We start from the raw sequence: 21,549 nt of genomic DNA, 5'->3' as shown, positions 1-21,549 counted from the left end.
TATTTTTCAGACAGAAGGACACATAGAAGCAGCATTAGTAGAGCTGCAGTTCACTGTTAAAGGAACAACTCTGTCAGGTGTTTCCTGGCACTCACCATGGCTTAAGAAGTTTGGCCCCTGTATGTGAGGCAGTAAGCTTGGGAATGCTCAAAGGCCTGAGAATCCCCTTTGGGTGTGGGCCATGCATCGTGCCAAGTGATCTGTCTCAAGTATTCCATGCAATCCTCACAAGCCTGAGAAAGTTGTCACATAACCTCATTCTCACTTGCAGATAACAGATCCCCAAAGATCTTCAAACCAATATATATAATAACTAACAATCATGAAGTGTTTCCTAGGAGCTTACCCTCTACTTCACTACCTCCTCCAGAGGGAGATGAAGGTGAGGCAAGAGTGCTACCTAGGGGGCAAATTTTGAGACATTAATTCTTAGGATCCTGAAGGTGCAGAGTTGGTCTCCTTCCATTTTGCTCTTCAGGAATTTTTTTCTGTCTGACCTTAGCATCTTCCCTTTCATGTGAAACAATCTTGCAAGGTAAAGATTATTTTGCTCATTTATTGAGGAGGCAGAGCATTTTAGAGAGGTGACTTAGCTTACTTGAGGAACACAAAGAAAGCAAAACCTGGAGTTGGGCTGAAAGCTTGCTGTTGAGCCCTGAAAGATGCCAGGACTATTGGCCTCTGGAGGAGAGGAATTCAATCTGGGGCCAGTGACAAGGCTTGATCACTCTGTTAGGCAGGTAGAATAGGGAAAAGGAGTCCAAAATGGCGGTGGCTAAAAGACAAGGAAGGTCAAAGGAAGGGCCGAGGACCAGAGTGAAAACTTCAGGCAGAACAAACAGCACTCCTGGCTAAGCCCAATTTGCATAGGGCAGGCCCAGGTGGAGGAAAAAAACATATAAAAGGAGCCAAAGCGCTTTATCTCGGACTCTTTCTCCCGAGTGCATGCGTGCACGCTCTCTCTCTTTCTCTCTCTCTCTCTCTTTCTCCCTCCCCATGCACTCCTCCGCTCTCTTCTCTTTGAGTCTTGGATTCTCCTGCTATCTTATAAATAAAATGGAGCTGTAACACTGATTTGCCTAAGAGCTGTAACACGGTTTGTCCAAGACCTGAGAGCTGTGATGCGCCGAGGGCTTTAATGTCCGTTGCTCCAAATCTTTGTTGTGATGAGACAAAGAACCGAGGAACATACACTCACATGACAACTCAAAGCTTTGGTATGATAAAGTTTTATTAAAATACAAAAGAGATAGAGAGAGCTTCTGACATAGATATCAGAAGGGGGAAGAAAGAGTGCCCCCCTGCTAGTCTTTAGCCAGATGTTATATAGCTAGTAGCAGGCTGCTAATTAGAGAAAGGAAATGTCTCAAAACTCAGAGACTGGTACCAGGCCCCTCACCCACAACATGCATTTTGAGATAACATTGACACAAAGGGAGTCATCATCCCAGGCCATAAAACGATTGACATGAATCTTGAAGAAAGGCAGGTTTCCAAGCAGATACATAGTCTCATTAACATAGATGAGAAGAACAATTGTATGAGTAAAACATACTGGTTTGTTGAGCCATTATCAGTTCTGAGTCTTAGGTGGAACAGACTTGAAGAAAGACAGAGTTTAGGGTAAATACATAGTTCATTAATATAGCTTAAGAAAAACATTTCCATAAGAAAAACACATTGGTTAGCTCAAGGTTTGAGAAAAGTTAAGTTCAGGTGAAACCAGGTATCATCATGGCAACCTAGAATTTTAGAAGAAACCTCCTTTTAATTTTGTATAGAGAAGAGGAAAAAAAAAAAAAAATCTGACACTTGTAGTTTGTTTCCTCCTGCCCCTTAAGAGAGAGATAAAAAATGTAAGACACTTGTAGCCTATTTCCTCCGTTTGGGGACCCCTAGCCTTTCTGCCTGTTACCCTCTCACGACCTGTAGTTCTCAGTTCCTACCACCATACAGCTCAAGGTCATACTGCTGATGCATTATGGTACTAATAACAACCATAGAGCCCCTCTATTGCATACCTTGCTCTCATACATTCTCCTCTCATATATTTGCTCCACTTTATCCTGACAAATTCTATAATGCAGTCAAATTGAGGAAAAGTGTCAGATCAGCCTCTTACTCAACCACTCAGCCAAGACCATTCAGTCCCCTACAATGGAGCCACGTCAGCATCTTTCAGCCAAGCCCCGGGTATTCCTTGGTTTTTTCCCAATCGAGTCCCCCTACCTATTAGCTTTCCACTGGGTGGGTAGTTCCCCTGGCATCTTTCAGCCAGCCCCCCATCCAGTATCTTTTGATTGGGTGGAAATTTCTGAGTAGGTATTCCCTGGATGTTTCACCTGCCCCCTCCCAATATCTTTCCTAGTGCGAGGGGGCAGGTAACCTTCTCTACCGCCAAATAAAACTCAGAATCTCAACCAATACAGGAGATTCAAGAACCAGGACAGACTTACCCAAATTCATCTGCATTCCCCAAGGAGGCAGATGGGTGCAAGGAGTCACTGCCCATACCAAAGCTCTGGTTCTTCGTGGAGTCCAGTTGAAGGAAGAAAGTCCACTCTGGGTCACTTCATTGGTCGCCATAACTGTAAACTAAAAAGGATGTACAACTTGAGAGTTGTGAGGTAAGTTTTATTTGGGGCAATATGAGGACTGCTGCCCAGAAGGCAGCATGTCAGATAGTTCTGAGAGACTGCTCCAAAGCAACAATGGGGGAAGGTCAATGTATAAGATTTTGATGAAGGGGGAGTTCAATACCATGAAGCACTCATTTTACAAAAGGTTTTTTGCTAGTCATGAGAATCTGATGTCACCATGAAGGGATTTAGTGCTCTAAGACATGAAGAGATGCAAGGATTGAGATAATAAGATCTGTTTCTAAAAATATCCCATTATCTAAAGACCTGTCCCACTAGATTTCCTGGAGCACAGAGTGCCTCATTCCACCCTGAATTCCCTCAGGGGTTGTTGAAGGTCAACAGCTATAGCAGCACAGGTTTCAATCTCTGTAGAGGGAAATGGCAAATGCCTTTGTTGTTAAATCATTGGCAATGCTCTTGGTAAGTGCCAATTTGTAGTTGACAGCTATATGATTATATTTAGGTCAAAAAGCTTAAACATTAATACTAAGTACTAATTTAATATTAAATACTTTCCTAGTTCACGTGAACCTCAAACTCATTTAATTTAATTTCTTTTGTATTTATAATTGGTTTGTACATGCTTACTTTTATTTAAGCCAGTTAAATAGAGCTCCTTTATGAGTCAACCATGGCAACATTGTCCAAAGACAATGATGCAAGCAAACAGAGAGTCCTCAGTTCTTATTTCAAGAGTTTAGTCCTGAGTCAGGCATAGCAATATGAAACCCAACAGTGTACAAAAGAAGTTGAGTTTCCCACAGACAGAACAAGCCAAGATCTCTTGGCTAGATGGCTAAATATTATTATTTGCAGAAAAAGCAATTTCTAATTACCTTGGACAAGCTAACTTCTTTTTTTTATTTGTTCATTATTTATACAGTTTTGTTTTTATTTATTATTTATTTTTATTTTTTAACTTTACAATATTGTATTGGTTTTGCCATATATCAACATGAATCCACCACAGGTATACACATGTTCCCCATCTTGAACCCTCCTCCCTCTTCCCTCCCCGTACCATCCCTCTGGGTTGTCCCAGTGCACCAGCCCCAAGCATCCAGTATCGTGCATCGAACCTGGACTGGCGACTTGTTTCATATATGATATTATACATGTTTCAATGCCATTTTCCCAAATCATCCCACCCACAAGCCAACTTCTAAATTTACCCTGTCTAAAATTTTCATTAAAAGACAGCAGAAATAAGGCTCCTAAGAAGACCAGCGAGGACATTTACATCTCCAAGATACAGGCAAGTTCTTCCAAGGATGACTTTGTTACCCCTTTGTTTAACATTTACAAACCTCTTAAGATACACAAGGAAGATTTTTGGGGTGATAAAAGAATTTTTGGAGTCAATCTTCTGGTCCCATAAAGACTACATTTGTTAAAAAAAAAAAAAAAAAAAAAAGGACAGTTCTGTTTTTTCCTTCTCTTTTTCTTTTAAAGGATTAGGTGGCTACCTCAGCAAAATAGGACTGACATACCCATCCACCCATGCTGGAAAACTTCATCCCTCCTCTTCTAGCCTAGGGGAGAAGGCCTCTTAGGGAAGGCTCAGAAGTTACATCCAGGCTCCCGAAAATCAATCTGGGCTGAGGGGGAAAGAGATGATAGCAACAAGAAAGATAGGGAAGACAGGTTGAAGAATCTGCTTTGCAATTCTGCTGGGAAGGTGGCAGCCAGGAGGAAATGGGCTCTGTTTTGTTTGAATCAATATGTTTCTGAGTTGCAAGGGAGTTATCTTGCCGGGAGTGGACTAAATTGCTGGCCTGCTCTGTGACTCCCCTTATCCTATCACAGGAATCTTCAAGCAGCAGATGCCATAATGGCTTTTAAGTGTCTGACCCATGCCCATGTGATATTAATTGGCCTTGTCCTCAGCTTAAAGGAAAAAGAGAATAGGAGAGCTCTACCCACTTGGGTAGCAGCTTCTGAGGCACAGTGGGCTGTGGGCCTTCAGAATTCACCAGAGAGTAACTTTGGACAGAGTTCCTCAATACTTCCACAGCCACTTGCCTTTTCGCAGAGGGTTCAAGAAGAAAGAAATGAGAAATCATAGAGGAAGCCTAGAGGAAACAGTATCAGATATCTACCAGAATAAAACAAAAATCTGGCCAGCAACAAAGTAACATTAACAAGACTTCCCAGTCCGATCTAACCTGTGATTTTTGTCCAAAAGGTCAGAGTTTTCCATTATAGGGGGAGCTCCCCTAAACTGGCACTGCAGTTCCAGTTAAAGTTACCTGTGGCTCCTGTAGGGAAATTTACAAAAATCAAATGCCTCAAGTCCAATGGAGTCCCCAGGACTCTTCATTTATTATCAGGTGTTCCTCTCCTTTGCAAAGTGCTTCTACATGCCAGATTGTTTAATTGTGAGCCATTGAAGGGCCATTACTCTTCTGATCTTAACATATCTAATATGTGCCCCCAAAATCTTTTTTGGGGGATTAGATGAAATATTTCCCATTTTTATAAGTTTGAAAAATATCAAAACACAAAAGATGCAGGCAAACTTCAACAAAATTGGCACAAATTCCAGCAATGATGTATAGATGAACTGATTTCCAACTCAGGTAAGTAAATTTACCCTACAAAAATGAGCTAGTTCCAACTAGTATAGGCTTACCCACAAAAGAATGAATTCCCAATGAACAAGTTCCAACTTAAGAAAAGTCCAACAACATTTTCCCCCTCCAACAGTGTCTCAGTCTTGGTCTCACTAGTCTCTCAGTCTTCTCCAACTCTTTGCAACCTCGTCGAATGCAGGATGCCAGGCTTCCCTGTCAATCATCAACTCCAGAGTTTCCTCAAACTCATGTCCATCAAGTGGGTGATGCCATTCAACCATCTCATCATCTGTCATCCCCTTCTCCTCATGTCTTCAATCTTTCCCAGCATCAGGGGCTTTTCCAATGAGTCAGTTCCTTGCATCAGGTGATCAAAATATTGGAGCTTCAGCTTCAACATCAGTCCTTCCAATGAATATTCAGGACTTATTTCCTTTAGGATTGGCTGATTGAATCTCCTTGCAGTCCAAGGGACTCTCAAGAGTCTTCTACAACACCATAGTTCAAAACCATCAGTTCTTTGGCACTCAGCTTTCTTTATAGTCCAGCTCTCACACCCAAACATGACTACTGGAAAAGCCATTGCTTGAATATATGGACCTTTGTAACCAAAGTAATGTCTCTGCTTTTAAATATGCTGTCAAGCCTGGTCATAGCTTTTCTTCCAAGGAAAAATTGTCTTTTAATATCATGGCTTCAGTCACCATCTGCAGTGATTTTGGAGCCCAAGAAAATAAAGTCTGTCTCCATTTCCATTGTTTCCCTATCTATTTGCCATGAAGTGAGGGGACCACATGCCATGATCTTCATTTTTGAATGTTCAATTTTAAGCCAGGTTTTCACTCTCCTCTTACTTTCATCAAGAGACCGTAAGTTCTTCTTTGCTTTCTGCCATAAGTGTAGTGTCATCTGCATATCTTAGCTTATTGATAATTCTCCCAGCAATCTTCATTCCAGCTTGTGCTTCATCAGTCTGGCATTTTGCATGATGTACTCTGCATATAAGTTAAATAAGCAGGATGATATATACAGCACTGACATACTCCTTTCCCAATTTGGAACCAGTCCATTGTTCCATGTCCAGTTTTAACTGCCACTTCTTGACCTGCATACAGATTTCTCAGGAGGCAGGTAAGGTCATCTGGTATTCCCATCTCTTTAAGATTTTTCCACAGTTTGTTCTGATCCTCACAGTTGAAGGCTTTAGTGTAGTCAATGAAGCAGAAGTAGATTTTTCTGTAATCCTTTGGCTTTATCTATGATCCAACAGGTTGGCAATTTGATCTCTCGTTCCTCTGCCTTTCCTAAATCCTGCTTGAACATCTGATAGTTCTGGATTCACACACTTTTGAAGCTTAGCTTGGAGAATTTTGAGGATAACATTGCTAGCACGTGAGATGAGCACAATTGTGCAGTAGTTTGAGCATTCCTTGGCATTGCCTTTCTTTGGGATTGGAATGAAAACTGACCTTTCCTGTCCTGTGGCCACTGCTGTGTTTTCCAAATTTGCTGACATATTGAGTGCAGCACTTTCACATCATCTTTTAGGATTTGAAATAGCTCAATTGGAATTCCATCACCTCCACTAGCTTTGTTCATAGTGATGCTTCCTAAGACCCACTTGACGTCACATTCCAGGATGTCTGGCTCTAGGTGAGTGATTACACCATCGTGATTATCTGGGTCATGAAGATCTTTTTTTGTATAGTTCTTCTGTGTATTCTTGCTACCTCTTCTTAATATCTTCTGCTTCTGTTAGGTCCATGTCATTTCTGTCCTTTATTGTGCCCGTCTTTGCATGAAATGTTTGCCTGGTATCTCTAATTTTCTTGAAGAAATCTCCAGATTTTCCCATTCTATTGTTTTCCTCTAATTCTTTGCATTGATCTCTGAGGAAGGCTTTCTTATCTCTCCTTGCTATTCTTTGGAACTCTGCATTCAAATGAATATATCTTTCCTTTTCTCCTTTGCCTTTCACTTCTCTTCTTTTCACAGCTATTTGTAAGGCCTCCTCAGACAACCATTGTGCCTTTTTGCATTTCTTTTCCTTGGGTAAGGTCTTGATCGCTGCTTCCTATACAATGTCATGAACTTCTGTCCATAGTTCTTCAGGCACTCTAGCTATCAGATCTAATCCCTTGAATCTATTTGTCACTTCCATTGTATAATCATAAGGGATTTGATTTAGGTCATACCTGAGTGGTCTATTGGTTTTCCCCACTTTCTTCAACTTAAGTCTGATTTTGGCCATAAGGATTTCATGATCTGAGCCACAGTCAGCTCCCGGTATAGTTTTTGCTGACAGTATAGAGCTTCTCCATCTTTTGCTGCAAAGAATATAATCAACCTGATTTCAGTATTGACCATCTGGTGATGTCCATGTGTAGAATCTTCTCCTGTGCTATTGGAAGAGGGTGTTTGCTATGACCAGTGAATTCTCTTGGCAAATGCTATTAGCCTTTGTCTTGTTTCATTCTGTACTCCAAGGCAAAATTTGCCTGTTACTCCAGGTGTTTCTTGACTTCCTACTTTTGCATTCCAGTCCCATATAATGAAAAGGACATCTTTTTTGGACCACTTCCAATTTGCCTTGATTCATAGACCTAACACTTCAGGTTCCTATGCAATAATGTTCATTATAGTATCAGACTTTACTTCTATTGCTAGTCACATCCACAAATTGGTGGTTTGTTTTTTTTTTTTCCTTCTTCTTTTTTTACTTACTTACTTTTTTTTTTTTTTTTTGCTTTGGCCAAGCCTCTTCTTCCTTCTGGAGCATGTTGGCCTCCTATCAACCTGGGGAGTTCGTCTTTCAGTGTCATATCTTTTTGCCTTTTTATACTGTTCATGGGGTTCTCAATGCAAGAATATGAAGTGGTTTTCCATTCCCTTCTTCAGTGGGCCACATTTTGTCATAACTCCCCACCATGACCCATCCATCTTGGGTGTCCCTATACAGCATGGCTCATAGTTTCACTGAGTTAGAGAAGGTTGTGATCCAAATGATTAGTTTGGTTAGTTTTCTGTGATTGTGGTTTTCATTCTATCTGTCCTCTGATGGATAAGGATAAGAGGCTTGTGGAAGATTCCTGATGGGAGGGATGGGCTGTGGTGGAATCTTGGTCTTGGTCTTGTGGGTGGGACCATGCTCAGTTAATCTTTAATTCAATTTTCTGTTGATGGGTGTGGCTGTTTTCCCTCCTTATAGTTTGGCTTCAGGCCAAACTATGGTAGGAGTTATGGTGGCAATGGCAACCTCTTTTGAAAGGACTTATGCCAGCATGTCCCACAGCTCCTCTGTTGTAGTCAGTGTCCCTGGCCCCACAACAGCCCACTGTTGACCAACACCTCCACAAAGAACTCCTGGAGACTCACAAACAAGTCTGACTGCCTCTTGAAGAGTCAATGTTCCTTTCTCCTGAGTCCTGGTGCACACAATGTTTTGTTTGTGCCTTCCTAGAGTCTGGAAGTTTGTGCCTTCCCAGTCCTGTAGTTCTGTAATCAAATCCAACTGGCCTTCAAAGTCAATTTCCCTTAGGGCTATCAGTCCCTTTGCCAGATCTCCAGGTTGGGGAATCTGTGTGGGCCCTGAACTTTTGCAACAGTGTGAGAATTTCTTTGCTGTAATTGCTCTCCAGTTTGTGGGTCGTCTGCTCAGTGGCTGTATGGTGGGGCTATTGTCAACCTCCTTATAGCTTTGTTCATAGTGATGCTTTCAAAAGTCCCACTTGACTTTACATTCCAAGATGTCTGGCTCTAGGTGAGTGATCACACCATCAAGGTTATCTGGGTCATAAAGATATTTTTTGTATAGTTCTCTGTATTCTTGCCACCTCTTTTTAATATCATCTGTTTCTGTTAGGTCCATACCATTTCTATCCTTTATTATGCCCATCTTTGCATGAAATGTTCCCTTGGTGTCTCTAATTTTCTTGAAGAGATCTCTGGTCTTTCCCATTCTATTTCAGTCCAGTTCAGTCACTCAGTCATGTCCAACTTTTTGCGACCCCATGGACTGCAGCACACCAGGCCTCCCTGTTCATCACCAACTCCCAGAGTTTACTCAAACTCATGTCCATTGAGTTGGTGATGCCATCCAACCATCTCATCCTCTGTTGTCCCCTTCTCCTCTTGCCTTCAATCTTTCCTAGCCTCAGATTCTTTTCCAATGAGTCAGTTCTTCACATCAGGTGGCCAAAGTATTGGAGTTTCAGCTTCAACATCAGTCCTTCCAGTAAATATTCAGGACTGATTTCCTTTAGGATGGGCTAGTTGGATCTCCTTTCAGACCAAGAGACTCTCAAGAGTCTTCTCCAACACCACAGTTCAAAATCATCAATCCTTAGGTGCTCAGCTGTCTTTATAGTCCAACTCTCACATGCATACGTCACCACTGGTAAAACCATAGCTTTGACTACATGGACCTTTGTTGGCAAAGTAATGTCTCTGTTTTTTAATATGCTGTCTAGGTTGATTATAGCTTTCCTTCCAAGGAGCAAGCATCTTTTAATTTCATGGCTGCAGTCACCAGCTGCAGTGATTTTGGAGCACCCCAAAATAGTATGTCACTGTTTCCACTGTTGCCCCATCTTTCCACTGCTGCCATGCAGTGATGGGACCAGATGCCATGATCTTAGTTTTCTGAATGTTGAGTTTTAATCCAACCATTCTATTGCTTTCCTCTATTTCTTTGCATTGATCACCAATGAAGGTTTTTTTTTTTTATCTCTCCTTGCTTTTCTTTGGAACTCTGCACTGAAATGGGTATATCTTTCCTTTTATCCTTTGCCTTTCACTTCTCTTCTTTTCACAGCTATTTGTAAGGCCTCTTTAGACAACCATTGTGCCTTCCTGCATTTCTTTTTCTTGGGGATGGTCTTGATCCCTGCCTCCTGAGCAGTGTCATGAACCTCTGCCCATAGTTCATCAGGCACTCTGTATATCAGATCTAATCCCTTGAATCCATTTGTCACTTCCACTGTAATAAGGGATCTGATGTAGGTCATATCTGAATGGTCTAGTGGTTTCCCCCACTATCTTCAATTTAATTCTAAGTTTGCAATAAGGGGTTCATGATCTGAGCCACAATCAGCTCCCAATCTTGTTTTTGCTGACTGTATAGAGCTTCTCCATCTTTGGCTGCAAAGAATATAATCAATCTGATTTCAGTACTGACCATCTGGTGATGTCCATATACAGTCTTCTCTTGTGCTGTTGGAAGAGGGTTGTACAGTCTTCTCTTGTGCTGTTGGAAGAGGGTGTTTGCTATGACCAGTGAATTCTCTTGGCAAAACTCTATTAGCCTTTGCCCTGCTTCATTCTGTACTCCAAGGCCAAATTTGCCTGTTACTCCAGGTATTTCTTGATGTCCCACTTTTGCATTCCAGTCCCCTATAATGAAAAGGATATTTTTTGGGGGTATTAATTCTAGAAGGTCTTGTAAGTCTTCATAGTACCATTCAGCTTCAGCATTATTGGTCAAGGCATAGACTTGCATTACTGTGATATTGAATGGTTTGCCTTGGAAAGGAACAGAGATCATTCTGTCGTTTTTGAGATTGCATCCAAGTACTGCATTTCAGACTCTTTTGTTGACTATGATGGTTATTCATTTCTTCTAAGAGATCGTCACCCACAATAGTAGGTAATGGTCTTCTGAGTTAAATTCACCCATTTTAGTTCATTTTAGCTCACTGATTCTTAAAATGTCAATATTCACTCTTGCCATCTGCTGTTTGATCAGTTTCAGTTTGCCTTGATTCATGGACCTAACATTCCAGGTTCCTATGCAGTATTGCTCTTTGCAACATTGGACTTTACTTCCATCACCAGTCACATCCATAACTAGGTATTGATATTGTTTTGGCACCTGGGATTACACGTCCAGTGCAGGGTGACCCCCTTCCTGATCCTGCACCTGGGCTTACATGTCCACAGTTTCCATGCTGAAGCCCCTCTTCAGAAGATTTACCCGGGGTCACATGGCCACAGTTTCCTTGGTGAAACCCCACACAGTCCCTGTATATGAAGTCACATGACCAGTCTCCAGGATGACCTCACCTCACCAGAACTTGTACGTGAGATAAACATAAACAGTCTCCAGGGTGACCTCCTCCTGACCCTGCACCGGGTGTCACATTTCCACAGTCCTCTTGATGACATCTCTCCCCACACCCTGTACATGGGATCACGTGTGCCCAGTCTCCATGGCGACCACCCTCCAACCCTTTTACCTGGAGTCAAATGCCTGAAGCATCCTGGGTGACCCCCTCCAAGACTATATACATGGGGTCACACATCCACAGTATCCATTTCAGTTCATTTCAGTCGCTCAGTCGTGTCTGACTCTTTGCAACCTCATGAATTGCAGCACGTCAGGCCTCCCTGTCCATCACCAACTGCCAGAGTTCCTCAAACTCACGTCCATCGAGTTGGTGAGGCCATCCAGCCATCTCATCCTCTGTCGTTCCCTTCTCCTCCTTCCCTTAATCCCTCCCAGCATCAGAGTCTTTTCCAATGAGTCAACTCTTCGCATGAGGTGGCCAAAGTATTGGAGTTTCAGCTTTAACATCAGTCCTTCCAAAGAAATCCCAGGGCTGATCTCCTTTAGAATGGACTGGTTGGATCTCCTTGTAGTCCAAGGGACTCTCAAGAGTCTTCTCCAACACCACAGTTCAAAAGCATCAATTCTTTGGCGCTCAGTCTTCTTCACAGTCCAACTCTCACATCCATACATGATCACTGGAAAAACCATAGCCTTGACTAGACGGACCTTTGTTGGCAAAGTAATGTCTCTGCTTTTGAATATGGTATCTAGGTTGGTCATAACTTTCCTTCCAAGGAGTAAGTGTCTTTTAATTTCATGGCTGCAATCAACATTTGCCGTGATTTTGGAGCCCCCCAAAATAAAGTCTGGCACTGTTTCCACTGTTTCTGTATCTATTTGCCATGAAGTGATGGGACTGGATGCCATGATCTTAGTTTTCTGAATGTTGAGCTTTAAGCCAACTTTTTCACTCCCCTCTTTCACTTTCATCAAGAGGCTTTTTAGTTCCTCTTCACTTTCTGCCATAAGGATGGTGTCATCTGCATATCTGAGGTTATTGATATTTCTCCCAGCAATCTTGATTCCAGCTTGTGCTTCTTCCAGCCCAGCGTTTCTCATGATGTACTCTGCATAGAAGTTAAATAAGCAGGGTGACAATATACAGCCTTGATGTATTCCTTTTCCTGTTTGGAACCAGTCTGTTGTTCCATGTCCAGTTCTAACTGTTGCTTCCTGACCTGCATACAGATTTCTCAAGAGGCAGGTCAGGTGGTCTGGTATTCCCACCTCTTTCAGAATTTTCCACAGTTTATTGTGATCCACACACACAAAGGCTTGGCATAGTCAATAAAGCAGAAGTAGATGTTTTTCTGGAACTCTCTTGCTTTTTCCATGATCCAGTGGATGTTGACAATTTGATCTCTGGTTCTTCTGCCTTTTCTAAAACCAGCTTGGACATCTGGAAGTTCACGGTTCATGTATTGCTGAAGCCTGGCTTGGAGAATTTTGAGCATTACTTTACTAGCGTGTGAGATGAGTGCAATTGTGTGGTAGTTTGAGCATTCTTTGGCATTGCCTTTCTTGGGGATTGGAATGAAAACTGACCTTTTCCAGTCCTGTGGCCACTGCTGAATTTTCCAAAGTTGCTGGCATATTGAATACAGCACTTTCACAGCATCATCTTTCAGGATTTGAAATAGCTCAATTGGAATTCCATCACCTCAACTAGCTTTGTTCTTAGTGATGCTTTCTAAGGCCCACGTGACTTCACATCCAGGATGTCTGGCTCTAGGTGAGTGATTACACCATCGTGATTATCTGGGTCGTAAAGTTATTTTTTGTACAGTTCTGCTGTGTATTCTTGGCACCTCTTCTTAATATCTTCTGCTTCTGTTAGGTCCATATCATTTCTGTCCTTTATTGAGCCCATCTTTGCATGAAATGTTCTCTTGGTATCTCTAATTTTCTTGAAGAATTCTCTAGTCTTTCCTATTCTGTTGTTTTCCTCTATTTCTTCGCATTGATTACTGAGGAAGGCTTTCTTATCTCTCCTTGCTCTTCTTTGGAACTCTGCATTCAGATGCTTATATCTTTCCTTTTCTCCTTTACTTTTCACTTCTCTTCTTTTCACAGCTATTTGTAAGGCCTCCCCAGACAGCCATTTTTCTTTTTTGCATTGCTTTTCCATGGGGACCCAGGGTAACCCCAACTCACTGACAATGTACCTGGGGTCACATGTCCACAGTCTCCAGGGTTACCCTGCATCCAAAACCCAATAGCTGCGGTCACACGTCCAGTCTCCACAGTGACCCCCTTCCAGGTGCTGCACTGGGAGTTAAAAATCCACTGTCTCCACGTTGACACCCCTCTTTGTACCCATTACCAGGTGTAACAGTGCCAGTCTCCCTGGTGAATGCCCTCACAGACCTTGCACATGGGAAGACATGTTCACATTTTCCAGGGTGAACACCCTCCGGACCCTGAACCTGGGGTCACATGTCCACAGTCTCCAAGGTGACGCCCCTCCATATCTTTTACCTAGGGTCTCACATCCACAGTCTGCAGGGTGATGCCATCTCACCAGAACTTGTACCTGGGTTCACATATCCAGTTTCCTATGTGACCCCCCATCAGACCCAGCACCTTGATTCACAAGTCCACATTCTCTAGGGTGACAGCTTCCCAGAACCTGTACCTGTAATATCACCTCCACAGTCTCCTTGGTGAGCCCTCTCTCCAGACCCACCACCTGGGATCACAAGAGCACAATCTCCTGGGTAACTTTAAGCCCCAACCCATTACCTGGGGTATATGTCCACAGTCTCCAGGGTAACCTCACCTCCTAGACCCTATACCTGGAGTTACACATCCACAGTCTCCATGGTTATCCCCTCCCAGATCACGCACCTGGGATCACACATCCACAGTATCCAGGGAGAACCCCCTCCCCAGACCCTGCACTTTGGGTCATGTGTCCACAGTCCTCAGGGTGACCTCAACACCCAGACCCAGCAACGAGAATCATATGCACACAATCTCCATGGTAACCCCACCTCTCAGACCCCATACCAGGAATTTCACATCCACAGTCTTCATGATGAACCCCTCCCAGGCCACGCACCTGGGATCACACATCCAGTTTCCAGGGTAACCTCCTTCCCCCTCTGTACCAGAGGTTACATGACCATAGTTTCCACGCTGACACCCCACTTCATATCCTTTACCTGGTGTCACATGGCCACAGTTTCCCTGGTGAACCCCTTCATAGACCTTGTACATGGGGACACATGTCCACAGTCTCCATGATGAACACCCTCCCAGACACTTCACCTGGGTCACACATCTACAGGCTCTAGGGTCAGCCTCTATACCAGACACTGCATTTTGGGTCGCATGTCCCCTATCTCCAGAGAGAAAACACCTTGCAGAACCTGCACCTGGGGTCACACATCCAGTCTCCAGGAAAGCCCTCTCCCCAGACCCTGCACCTGGTGTCAGATGTCCACAGTCCAGGGTGACCTCTACTTCCATACCCTTCACAAGCTAAAGGGTGACTCCTTTGAAATACCTTCACCTGGGGTCAAATGTCCACAGTCTCCTTGGTAATGCCTCGCTCAGACCCTGTACCTGAGGTCACATTTCCAGTTTCCAGGGTAACCTCCTCTCCCACACCCTATACCTGGGGTCACACATCCACATTATCCATGGTGACCCCACCTCACCAGAACTTGTACCTGAGGTACATGTCCACAGTCTCTAGAGTGACCTCACCTCATCAGACCTTTTACTTCTGGTCGATGTCCACAATCTCCAGGGTGACCCCACCTTTCCAAAACTTGTACCTGTTGTCATATATCCAGTTTCTAGGCTGACCCCACATCATCCAACCTTTTACTTGTGGTCACACAGTCTCCAGTGTGCCCACCACTCCCAGACCCTGAACCTTTTGTCACTTGTCTACAGTCTCCAGGGATCCTATACTGTGGTCACATGACCACAGTCTTCAGGGAGACCCCACCACACCAGACTGATCACCTGGGGTCGTGTGTCCAGTCTCCAGGGTGACACCCTCCCAGATCTTGCACCTGAGGTCACATGTGTAGACATGTCCCCAGGGTGACCCCTCCCAGACCCTGTAACTGGTGTCACATGTCCACAGTCTGAAGGGTGACACTCTTTCAGACCTCATACCTAGGGTCACATATCTGCAGTTCCCTATGTGACCCTCCCAGACCCTGTAACTGGTGTCACATGTCCACAGTCTGAAGGGTGACACTTTTTCAGACCTCATACCTAGGGTCACATATCTGCAGTTCCCTATGTGACCCTCCCAGACACTGTAACTGGAGTCACACGTCCAATCTCCAGGATGATCCTTTCCCAAACCCTGCAATTGGGCTTACAAGTCCACAGTCTCCATGGTGACCTCTTCTCGACCTTTCACTTGGGTTCACATATCCACATTCTCCAGAGTAACCACCCCAGATTCTCAACCTGTGGTCACACATCCAGTCTCCAGGGTGACACACTCCTAGACCCTGAAACTGGGGTCACATGTCCATAGTCTCCTGGGTGACACCCCCTCCCAGTGCCTACACCTGGGGTCAAATTTTCACAGTCTCCAGGTTAACATCCCTCCCAGATCCTGTACCTGGGGTCACACACCCACAATCTTCAGGGTGACTCCCCATCCAAGACCCTGTACCTGGGGTCACATGTCCACAGTCTCCAGGGTGACCCCACCCTCCAGCCCTGTACCTGGGGCCACAGGTCCACAGTCTTTATGGTGAGCCCCTTCCCTAGACCTTGCAACTGGGATCACACATCCACAGTCTCCAGGGTGACCCCACACTCAAGACCCTGTATGTGGGTTCACATGTCCATATTCTCCAGGGTGATCCCACCACCCAGATCCTGCACCCACGGTCTCATGTCCACAGTCTCCAGAGTGAGACTCTGAACTTGGTGTCACACATCCTCAGTCTCTGGGGTAACAACCCCTCCCAGTGTCTACACCTGTGGTCAAATTTCCAGTCTCCAGAGTTACCCCCTTCCAGACCCTGTACTTGCAGACACATGTCCATAGTCTTCAGGGTGATGCCACACTCCAGACACTTTTCTTGGGGTCACACATCCACAGTCTCAAAGGTGAAACCCCTCCCCAGGTCCTGTACATGAGATCACATGTCCACAGTCTCCAGGGTGAACCCACTCTCAAGACCCTGTATCTGGCTTCACTCGTCCACAATCCCAGGTGACCCCACCTCCCAAATGCCATACCTAGGCTCACACATCCACAGTCTCCAGGGTAACCCCACCTTTCAGACCCTGTACTTGGAGTCATACATCCATAGTCTCCAGGTTGACCCCACCTCCCAGACACTGTACCTGGGGTTACATGTACACAGTCTTCATAGTAAACCCACTTCCCAGACCCTGCATCTGGGTAGAGGTTACAACAGACAATGCAGAAATGCAAAGGATTATAATAGACTGTTATGAGCAACTATATTGCAATAAAATCGATAAATGGAAGAAATGGACAGATTCTTAGAAAAGTTCAATCCTACAAGACTGAACTAAGAAGAAATAGAACCTATGAATAACCCAATTACAAACACTGAAACTGTGATCAAAAACTCCCACAAAACAAAAGCCCAGGACCAGATGGCTTCACAGGAGAATTCTATCAAACATTCAGATAAGAGCTAATGCCTATGCTTCTAAAACTCTTTCAAAAAATTGCAGAAGAAGGAACACTTCCAAACTCATTCTACAAGGCCACCAACATCCTGATACCAAAACCAGACAAATACAATGCAAAAAAGGAAAACTACAGGCCAATATCACTAATGAATATGGATGAAAAAATCCTCAACAAAATTTTAGCAAACAGAGTTCAGAAACACATTCAAAAGCTCATACACCATGATCAAGTTGAGTTTATTCCAGAGATGCAAGGATTCTTCAATAAATGCTAATCAATCAATGTGGTACACCATAATAACAAATTGAAAGATAATAATTTTATGATAATCTCAATAGATGGTGGAAAAGTCTTTGACAAAATTCAGCACCCATTTATGATTAAAACTCTTCAAAAAAATGGGCAAGAAGGAACCTACCTCAACATAGTAAAGGCCATATATAATAAGCCTACAGCAAACATTATTCTCACTGGTGAAAAACTGAAAACATTCTGCCTAAGATAAGGAACAAGACAATGGTGTCCATTTTCACCACTATTATTCAACATAGTTTTGGAATGTCCTAGCTACAGCAATCAGAGAAGAAAAAGAAATAAAAAGTAATCCAAATCAGAGAAGAAGAAGTAAGCTCTCACTGTTTGCAGATGACATGATACTGTACATAGAAAACCCTCAAGAGGTATCAGAAAAGTACTAGAGTTAGTCAGTGAATTTAGCAAAGTTGTAGGATACAAAATCAATATACAGAAATCACTTGCATTTCCATATACTAACAATGAGAAATTAGAGAAATTAAGGAATCAATCTCATTCACCACTGCAACAAAAAGAATTAGGTATCTAGGAATAAATTTACCTAAAGAGACAAAAGAACTGTACACAGAAAGTTATAAGACATTATAATGAAAGAAATCAAAGATGACATATACAGATTGAGAGATATTCCATGTTCCTTGATAGGAAGAATCAATATTGTGAAAATGATTATACTACCAAATGCAATTTATAGATTCAATGTGATCCCTATCAAATTACCAGTGGCATTTTAATCAAACCTTTAACAAAAAATTTTTTCAAAATTCATATGGAAGCACAAAAGACCCCTAATAGTCAAAGTAGTCTTGAGAAAGAATCGAGCTGGAGGAACCAACTTCCTAACTTCAGATCATACTACAAAGCCACAGTCACCAAAACGGTGTGGTACTGGCACAAAAGCAGAAATATAGACCAATGAAATAACATAGAAAGCCCAGAAATAATCCCATGCACCTATGGGTACCTTGATTTTGACAAAGGAAGCAACAATATTCAGTGGGGCAAAGACAGCCTCTTCAATAAACGGTGCAAGGAAAACTGGACAGCTACATACAAAACAATGAAATTAGAATATGTCCTAATACCATACACAAAGATAAAATGGATTAAGTATCTAAATGTAAACACAGAAATTATAATACTCTTAGAGGAATGCATAGGCAAAACACTTGATGACATAAATCAAAGCAAGATCCTCTGTGACCCACCTCCTCCAGTAATGGAAATGAAAATAAAAGGATATAAGTGGGACCTGATTAAACTTAAAAGCTTTTGCACAGCAAAGGAAACCATAAAAAAGGTGAAAAGACAACCCTCAGAATGGAAGAAAATAATAGCAAATGAAACAACTGACAAAGGATTAATTTCCAAAACATATAAGCAGCTCATACAACTCAATACCTTAAAAAAAATCAAAAAGTGGGGAAAAGACCTAAACAGACATTTCTCCAAGAAGACTTACAGATGACTAACAAACACATTATTAGAGAAATGCAGATCAAAACTACAATGAGATATCACCTCACACCAGTCAGAATGGCCATCATCAAAGTCTACAAACAATAAATTTTGGAGAGGGTGTGGAGAAAAGGGAATGCTCTTGCATTTTTGGTGTGAATGTAAATTGATACAGCCACTATGGAAGATGACATGGAGGTTCCTTAAGAAACTAGGAATAAAGCCACCATATGACTCTGCAATCCCACTCCTAGGCATATATCCTGAGGAAATCAAAATTGAAAAAGGCACATGTATCCCATTGTTCATTGCAGCACTATTTACAACAGCTAGAACATGGAAGCAATCTAGATGTTCATTGACAGAAGAATGGATGAAGAAGTTGCGGTACATATATACAATGGAATATTACTCAGCCATAAAAAGGAACAAATTTGAGTCACTTCTAATGAGGATGATGAACCTAGAGCTTATTACACAGAGAGAAGTAAGACAGAAAGAGAAATATCATATTCTAATGCATATATAATGAATCTAGAAAAAAGGTACTGAAGAATTTATTTGGAGGGCAGTAATAGAGAAACAGACATAGAGAACAGACTTTTGGGCATGGGGAGAGGGGAGGAGAGGGTGAGAAGTATGGAGAGAGTAACATGGAAACTTACACTACCATATGTAAAATAGATAGCTAATGGGAATGTGAGGTATGTCTCAGGAAACTCAAACAGGGGCTCTGTGTCAACCTAGAGGGGTGAGATGGGTAGGAAGATGGGAAGGAGTCCCAAAAGGGAGGGGAGATATGTATACCTAAAACTGATTCATGTTGAGGTTTGACAGAAAAAAAGCAAAATTCTGTAAAGCAATTATCCTTCAATAAAAAATAAATTAATAATAAATAAATAAATAAAAAGAGAGAAAAAGAAAGAAAACTATATCATGGCATCCAGTCCCATCACTTCATGGCAAAGAGATGGGGAAACTATGGAAACAGTGACAGATTTTATTTTGGGGGCTTCCAAAATCACTGCAGATGATGACTGCAGCCATGAAATTAAAAGACACTTGCTCCATGGAAGAAAAGCTTTGACCAACGTAAACAGCATACTAAAAACCAGAGACATTACTTTGTCAACAAAGTTCCATCTAGTCAAAGCTATGGTTTTTCCAGTAGTATGGATGTGAGAGTTGGACTATAAATAAAGCTGATCACCAAAGAACTGAAGCTTTTGAACTGTGGTGTTAGAGAAGACTCTTGAGAATTCCTTGGACTGCAAGGAGATCAAACCAGTCAATCCTAAAGGAAATCAGTCCTGAATATTCATTGGAGGGACTGATGCTGAAACTGATTGAAGGCAGGAGGAGAAGGGGACGACAGAGGATGAGATGGTTGGATGGCATCACAGACTTGATGGAGATGAGTTTGAGCAAGGTCCAGGAATCGGTGATGGACAGTGAAAGCCTGGTTTGTTGCAGTCTATGAGGTCACAAAGAGTTGAACATAACTGGGCGACTGAATTGAACTGAATAATTAGGGATGTTGAACATCTTTACATATGTTTAGCAACAGTCTGTATGACTTCTTTTGAGGACTGTTTATTTAGATCACCAGTCCATTTTGGATTGTGCTGTTTTGTCTCATACTGAGGTACATGTGCTCTATGTATATGTTGGAAATTAGTCTCTTACTAATCACTTTATTTGCAAATATTTTCTAGTATTATGTGGTTTGTCTTTTCACTCTGTTTATAGTTTCCTTTGCATTGCAAAATATTTTAAGTTACAGTTCAGTTCAGTTGCTCAGTCGTGTCTGACTCTTTCTGACCCCATGAACTGCAGCATGCCAGGACTCCCTGTCCATCACCAACTCCCGGAGTTTACCCAAACTCATGTCCATTGAATCGGTGATGGCATCCAACCATCTCATCCTTTGTCGTCCCCTTCTCTTCCTGCCTTCAATCCCTCCCAGCATCAGGGTCTTTTCAAATGAGTCAGCTCTTTGCATGAGGTGGCCAAAGTATTGGAGTTTCAGCTTCAGCATCAGTCCTTCCAATGAACACCCAGGACTGATCTCCTTTAGGATGGACTGGTTGGATCTCCTTGCAGTTCAAGGGACTCTCGAGAGTCTTCTCCAACACCACAGTTCAAAAGCATCGGTTCTTCTGCACTCAGCTTTCTTTATAGTCCAACTGTCATCCATACATGACTACTGGAAAAACCATAGCCTTGACTAGACGGACCTTTGTTGACAAAGTAATGTCTGCTTTTGAATAAGCTATCTACATTGGTCATAACTTTCCTTCCAAGGAGTAAGTGTGTTTTAATTCCATGGCTGCAATCACCATCTGCAGTGATTTTGGATTCCCCCCAAAATAAAGTCAGCCACTGTTTCCGCTGTTTCGTATCTATTTGCCATGAAGTGCCAGGACTGGATGCCATGATTTTAGTTTTCTGAATGTTGAATTTGGTTCTATTTGCCTATTTTTGTTTTTTATTTTCATTACGAGAGATATCTAAATAGAGTTACTGCTGCAATTTCTGTTCTACCTACGTTTTACTCCAGGAGTTATAGTATCTAGCATTATACTTAGATATTTGATCCATTTTATCTTTATTTTTGTATATGATATTAAAGAATATTCTAATTTTTTTCTTTTCCATACAGTTGTCCAGTTTTTCCAGCACCACAATTGAAGATCTTGAGTTTTCTTCATTGTATATTCTTGCCTTCTTTGTCATAGATCAATTGGAAGTAAGCATGTAGGTTTATGTCTGGGTTCCCATTCTGCATCATTGATCTCTATGTCTGTT

The 21,549-nt window shown here is 42.4% G+C and overlaps 1 long non-coding RNA gene across 1 annotated transcript in view; it reads right to left on the bottom strand.

Annotated features, from left to right (window-relative positions):
• Positions 1–668: 668 nt before the first annotated feature.
• Positions 669–21,549, bottom strand: part of LOC147352880 (uncharacterized) — a 65,137-nt gene continuing 44,256 nt past the window's right edge. Inside the window, exons 3-4 of the long non-coding RNA XR_015145214.1 lie at positions 2,457–2,595; positions 669–1,742 (exon numbers count right to left, since the gene is read on the bottom strand). This is a non-coding gene — a long non-coding RNA (uncharacterized LOC147352880). The remainder of the gene's footprint in view (positions 1,743–2,456; positions 2,596–21,549) is intronic.

Source organism: Bos grunniens, chromosome 18, assembly GCF_055505025.1.
Source record: "Bos grunniens cultivar Pamir isolate PY7600 chromosome 18, Bosgru_T2T1.0, whole genome shotgun sequence".
NCBI classification, from domain to species: Eukaryota; Metazoa; Chordata; class Mammalia; order Artiodactyla; family Bovidae; genus Bos; species Bos grunniens.
The sequence above is the reverse complement of the archived record's forward strand: the minus strand, read 5'-3'. Positions and strand labels throughout refer to the sequence as shown.